The following is a 6,431-nucleotide window of genomic DNA, read 5'->3' as shown; positions in this document are numbered from 1 at the left end:
AGGACACTTGTAAAATCTGGCAAATTGAAAGAACTAGAAAGAGCTAGAATTAGAAATAGTGATTTTTGGAAATAATAAAAATCTGGAAAATTGGTTAAGTTAAGTTAAGTTTGAGTTTTTGGTCAACTTCAAATGGCCATAACTCCTAGTTCAGGATGAGTTAGGTATACTTCTAGATATGGTAGGAAATCTCTTGGAATTACCTTTTCAACGCCGCTGAGTTTGCGCAATTCCGAGTTTGTATGAGTGATTTATCCCCATTGGAAGTTGGGTTGTTCAAATAAGGAAAGTCCAATCCAGATTTTAGAAGGGTATTATGGTCTTTTCACCACCCAATTAAGTTAATTCGTTTTTAGAAATTAAATTGGGGGATAAACTGAATTGGTTCAGTTTAGACAATTATAAATTTACGCTAGGGTTTTTGGAGAAAGAACCAAGAGGAGAAAAAAAGAGAAAGAGTAAAGTTCGTCGTTCTTGAAGGTTTAGCTTGTGGATTTCGACAAGGGTTGATCCCTAAAGAGGTATGTGAGTCTTTCATATCGTTGAGTTCATTCACCCACACGCCAATCACGTTTATTTCAGCGAAGTTTGTTCTAGAAAGTTGAAAGTTGATGAATCTTGAATGGTGTTCTTGAAATTGGCTTTCGTTCTTGAGTTAGGTTGAGATTGAGCAGTTCTTTGAGGTTAAAATGTTGTTTCCTTGAGTTGTTTAAGTTAGATTCTTGTGTATATATACTGGGTGTCTGAATCTAAAGGGAATTTGAGAAAAAGAACCAAGTTTAGGAGTATTGGGGTTAGAAAACGAAGAAGGAACAAGTCGGGCAGAAACTGGGTACTAGGTCTGCGACTCGGACCTGTTCGTCAGAAGTGTAATTTTCCTTTCGTGTCACGGCGAGGTCACGGACCTCTCTGCCTCAAAAGTTATTTCGCGACCAAATATTTAAATGTGTCTCCGCGTCGCGGACCTACTTTTAGACAGTGATTTCTTGATCATTTCTCACGTTTAGCTATCTAAAATAATTCCTAAACATCATGAGATCTTTCCTATCACAAATCACAATCATTGAATCCGTAATTCAATTCAAGGAAAGTTAAGAGTCAAGCCAAGAGAAGTTCATAAAGTTTTCCAAAAGTCTTGTACAAATGTTTTAACTTTGTTTTAAGACTTGAGTTTTGAGTTGAGTAAAGAGTAAAGTTTGAAATTCATTTCTTCAAAAGAGTATATCGGGACTATGTATTTCCAAAGAGTAAATGTTTTCACATTTAAAGAAGAAAGGAAACCTTGATTTTCAAAAGAGCTTTGAGCTAGTTTTCAGTAAAGAGTTAGAGTAAAGTTCATTTTTCAAAGATTATACGGGAACTAAGTATTCCCAAGAGTTAAAATGTTTTCATATTTGAGCAAGAAAGGAAACTGAGATTTCCAAAAGAGCTTTTAAGCTAAGTTTTTGAGTAATTATCTCAAACCAAAGAACGAGTTTTGTTTTTACAAACATATGAGCTAAGTATATTTTGGGAGTAGTATTGAGCACTGATATGGGGACGAGTTTGAGTTCAGATAAATCACGTCTCCATAAATCATGTAGCCATCATGGGTAGTAAACGATCATACTTTTAGATGACTCCTTAAGATACTTTTAGCATAGACTAGTGGATCCACTTAGTTAAGCGTTCTATATGATGACAAAGTATAAGACAGTTCTGGCAGCGTGGGCAAGACGTTGTATCACCACTTAGGCTTATAGTGGTGGTTGTCGGTTAGAGAAACTCCACATAAATTATATTACTTTATTATATGAATAAAGTTGAGTTTGTTATTGCACTTTTTTTAACGAACTAAGTTGTTATCTATTGTTTTAAAGGTTTTCTATATATTGCATGTGTTTTATTGCTTTATATTGAGTTAAGTTTTTCAGGAGTTGAGTAAAGCTAAGGTAAGTGTTTCTTTCAGATTCTTTTCAAGCTTAAGTTATGTTTAGCATTCCAACTCGCATACTCGTACATTCAATGTACTGATGACAGTTTTCCTGCATCTTATTATGATGCAGACGCAGGTAATCAGGATCAACATCCAGCGTCTCGTTGATCTAGTTGAGCACTCAGAGTCAGTTGGTGAGCCTCCTAGCTTTCCGGTGGATCCTTTCTATTGCTTTCAGTATTTTAGTTCATCAGAATATCGTGGATCTTATCCCGACGTCCATCTCAGTTGTTTAGAGGTTTCATAGACAGAGTTAGTGTTGTTAGTTCATGAGCCTTTACTTTCCCTTTTCAGTTAAGTTGAGACTTGGGTTGCCACTTTGGCAGTGATTGCTATTTATTACATTCTAAGTTGTTTATTGAGTAGTTCGGTTTATTCTTTTAAAGTATATTTATCTTGAGTAAAGTCTTCCGCTGAGTAAGTAAGCCAAACCAAGGGTTCGCTTGGGGCCAACAATGGTTCTTGAGTACTAGCCACTCCGGGGTGTAGGCTCGAGGCGTAACAACACTAAATCATTGTAAATAAAGCCCTAAATGAGTCTAAATCTCGGACTTATTAGTAGCCTAGTGATTCTTTTTCCTGTAAGTTCTTGCCAAAGTTTCCCAACTTTTTTTCCAACCCTGAACAAAGAATAGGAAGAGAGTATTTATAGGCAAAAGTAGGGTTCCAATCTTTTTTTTGGAGGGGGGGGGGGGGACGGGGACGAAACGGGATAAACAAGGGCCCATGAATTTGGAATTCAAAATCCCAATTATATTCTATCCAAAACAAAAGAATATTCCAATGATTCTTACGATTTTGAACGGATTGAAGAGAGGTGGACGATTGTGATCGATCTAATGTCCTTAGGCGCGATGTGTCTCCATCTCATGGCTACAAGGACGAGTTCTCGACTGCAAGGACGAAATGACAGCTGGAATTGCAGAAAAGCTGTACGAGAACAGTACTAGCCTGAGGAAGGAGACGCATGAATAATAACGTTCAAATATACTTCTTGAAAAGAAATATAAACGATCGTATGCAATATATTTACCCAACTATGAGTCGGGGTCGATCCCACAGAGAATATGGAAAAAATATTGTCAATAGCAAATATTTAACTCAATAGTCGTTATATTAAAATGGGGGGATTTTAAATTGAAATAAAATAAAAACAATAAAAAGATAGCTTTGAACTAAGTATTTTATTTATATTTAGATTATTAAAAGTAACTAGGAATGTGTTCCCCATAAGCTCATACCGCAGTAATCCTAATAATAGTAATCATTTTCTAGTGTATTACATGGAAAGTGATAAGTTATGTATCTCTAAATCCTTGGTACGACATCTAGAGAATTTCACCCCGCACTTTGGTCCGGCTACGTGTGTATAATTTACTAACCCTTACCTTCACCTCATATTAGACATCATAATCGATGTTTGGCTTAGTTATTACTTCGCACCAATCGACACTAGTATCACACTAAATCTATGTTGATAATTCTTTTCTTGTTGATTATCTCCTTGGTCCGGCAAGTAGCAACAAGGCGATTTCTAACATTGGCCACCGTTAAAAGACTTCTAGACGAAAGAATTATCAATACATGCTCAACACTATTCACAATTACTTAGTTATTATTCATATTTTGTTAATCGCTTATGGTTCCCACAACCCTAGTTATGAAAGTTAGCTACTCATTATTTCAAAAACACAATCAAAATTTATTAAAATAAATATAGCTTGTGTTAATCATAAAAAAGTTAAGAACAATAGCTAGACTATCTTTTATTAATCACGAATACAAATAAATAATAAAGGAGAAGAAAGAATAAACCACAATTCTCTGGCCTTCACGACGGCTCTTCCAAAGTTCCTAAGCTAGAAGAAAATTTATATTGTGTCTTGTATCTTGGTTCCTTTGGGCCCTCCCTCCTCCTCTCTAATAATTATTTCTATGCACTATTTATAAATGTAGAAAACCTAAATAAAATAATTAGTCTCAATTAAATTAGGAATCCAAAACCAAAAGGAATTGGATTCCTTTTTATTTTCAGCGTGAACAGTAACCGATCGTCTTCACAATTGGTTGTTGCATTCACTTGCTGCCACGTGTACAATAGAGACAGCTTGAAAATTTTCAATTGCAGCCGCCTTTTCCTTATATATATAAATATATTATTTTATTAAATTTAATTCATTAAGCTGTCTGCTTGATTTCCTTCTTCAACCTTCAATCCTTAATTCGTTTTAGCTCCAAATTTTTTTATTTTTCCACAAATTTAATACGACAAATAAAATACACAATTTAGTACAATTCATAAAATTTATGCTCAAACAGGACAAATATAAATAAATAAATGTGAGAAAATAATGATTAAAAATATGTATTTTTAGTCTCACATCAGTGAACAACTATTTGCTTTCCACCTATTTGACGCCGTGAATCTTTCTTTGTGAACGTTGGAGTTGGGTTGCTCGTGTGAAGAGAGATGAGGCGTGTACATGGTCATTTGGGGTTGTTCACGCGTTTCCCCTGCAGAATCGCCATTTATGTTTTACTCGAAAAAATAAAAATAAAATTGGACTTGTTTCAAAAAATTGACTAAACTTATGACTTGAAGAGAAATCGATTTTTCAAATAGAGTCGCCACTTAATTTTTGAAAGAAATTAAGAAAACTTATAATTTTTTCAAAATATTTAAACAGAATAAAATCATTTGAATTTTAAAGGGGTTCGGGGTTCAATTTATATTCCGAAAAGGTATTAGACCATCGGAATGTCCGCTAACTTGCGGTTGACCAACGATTTGACTAAAATATTTGACTAACTTGAAAAACATTAACTAAGTAATAAGAATCCATTTTTATTGTAGTTAAATAAACTTAAAAGGGATTTTTAATGAAAATATATCATATGTAACTAATAATAAATAAGTAAATAATAGACACTTCTAGATAAGAAAGGGACATTTCGGGGAAATTAATTAAATTAAACCACAAATAAAGAAAGCCAAGGTTAGTTGATCAATATAGTATAAATAATAATAGAAAAAATGAGATAATTAGACATAAGTCTTTGACCCAAATCTAATTAAAATAGGCTTTTGGCCCACCTGTCCCTAAACCTAAAATTCAATCCTTTAAAAGGACTGACTACTGCAATTCATTTGGGCCTGACCCAATGTATTAATTTGGGCATTTAACCTATTTCTTCCATTTGGACTTGCTGAAAATCTATGGGATTTGACCCATTTTTATAAAAAATTTCCTGTTGAAATTCCATTGGACCTTTAGGCCCATTTTTTGCCTTTGAAAACCCGTTCTTCAATTTTGGGTCCGATTTCTGCATTCTCAAAATCTGTATATCTCCATTTCTGAACCTGTATATTATATTTCCAACTGTAAACCAGTGTATATAACAGGTATTTCAGCCCTTTCTGGGATTTTCGAACACCAAAAATTCAACTTCCAACCCATATTTATCGTTCTCCAGCCTTGTTCGTCGGTTTCGCTGACTCTGTTGACTCAATAAAATATTGTTAGACCTCCATGGCCCAACAAGAAAATGCAAGGAGAAGAGAGAAGTCCATAGGGACTCGGGCGTATTTCACATGCAATATAATGGCAAAAAAAAATTAGCATACGAAATAATTAAAACAAATGAGACATAACTTGAACGAAACATAATTAAATTGAAATGAAAGCCACTTAAAATATCAAAACTGAAAATACCACTATTTCAACTATTGGACCCAAAAGTAACATGTAACTTTGAGAAAGACAAAACTAAATCAACTTAACAAATGACAAAAATTAACAAACAGTGCTAGAATACTTAACAACAATATGTACACATATTTATGAGTATTGGAATTTAGAGGGTCAAAAAAGGGAACAACAAGAGCAGATTAATACCTACCCAATAATCCACACTAATTCAAAATGTCAAAAAGAAAAATCATGCTGCATAATCAACAAGTAATACACATCATACTATAATAAAAAATAACTCTACCAATGGAGCCTAATGAAGCTAATTTATCATGCTAGAGGACAAGAATGCTATTAAAAAACAGTAGCAGGCCAAATCATTTTTGAAGAAAACTATTATTATATTCAAACAACTAAACATGGCAAACATATTTACTCAACTTAACATGATTATAAACACATAGGTAAAAACAAACACAATATTCATAGAGGCTGACATTGTTGATTAATTGTCACGACCCGATTTATCAAGTCATGATGGCACCTACTATAACCCACCAGCAGGTAAGCCAACTCGTAACCCGGAACAACAAGTAATGGGTCGGAGGGTAGAAATTAAACAAGAGTAGGCAAATAGCAATATAAACAGGCGGAAGCAACCCAAAAACATATATACAAATAAAGATCCCTCTCAGAACCTGGAAGTCACCAGTACAGAGCTACTACAAAATGAGTACAAGTCCCAAAAGTGGACAACAGAGATT

Source organism: Solanum tuberosum, unplaced genomic scaffold (genome assembly GCF_000226075.1).
Source record: "Solanum tuberosum cultivar DM 1-3 516 R44 unplaced genomic scaffold, SolTub_3.0 scf00802, whole genome shotgun sequence".
NCBI lineage: Eukaryota > Viridiplantae > Streptophyta > Magnoliopsida > Solanales > Solanaceae > Solanum > Solanum tuberosum.
The sequence above is the reverse complement of the archived record's forward strand: the minus strand, read 5'-3'. Positions refer to the sequence as shown.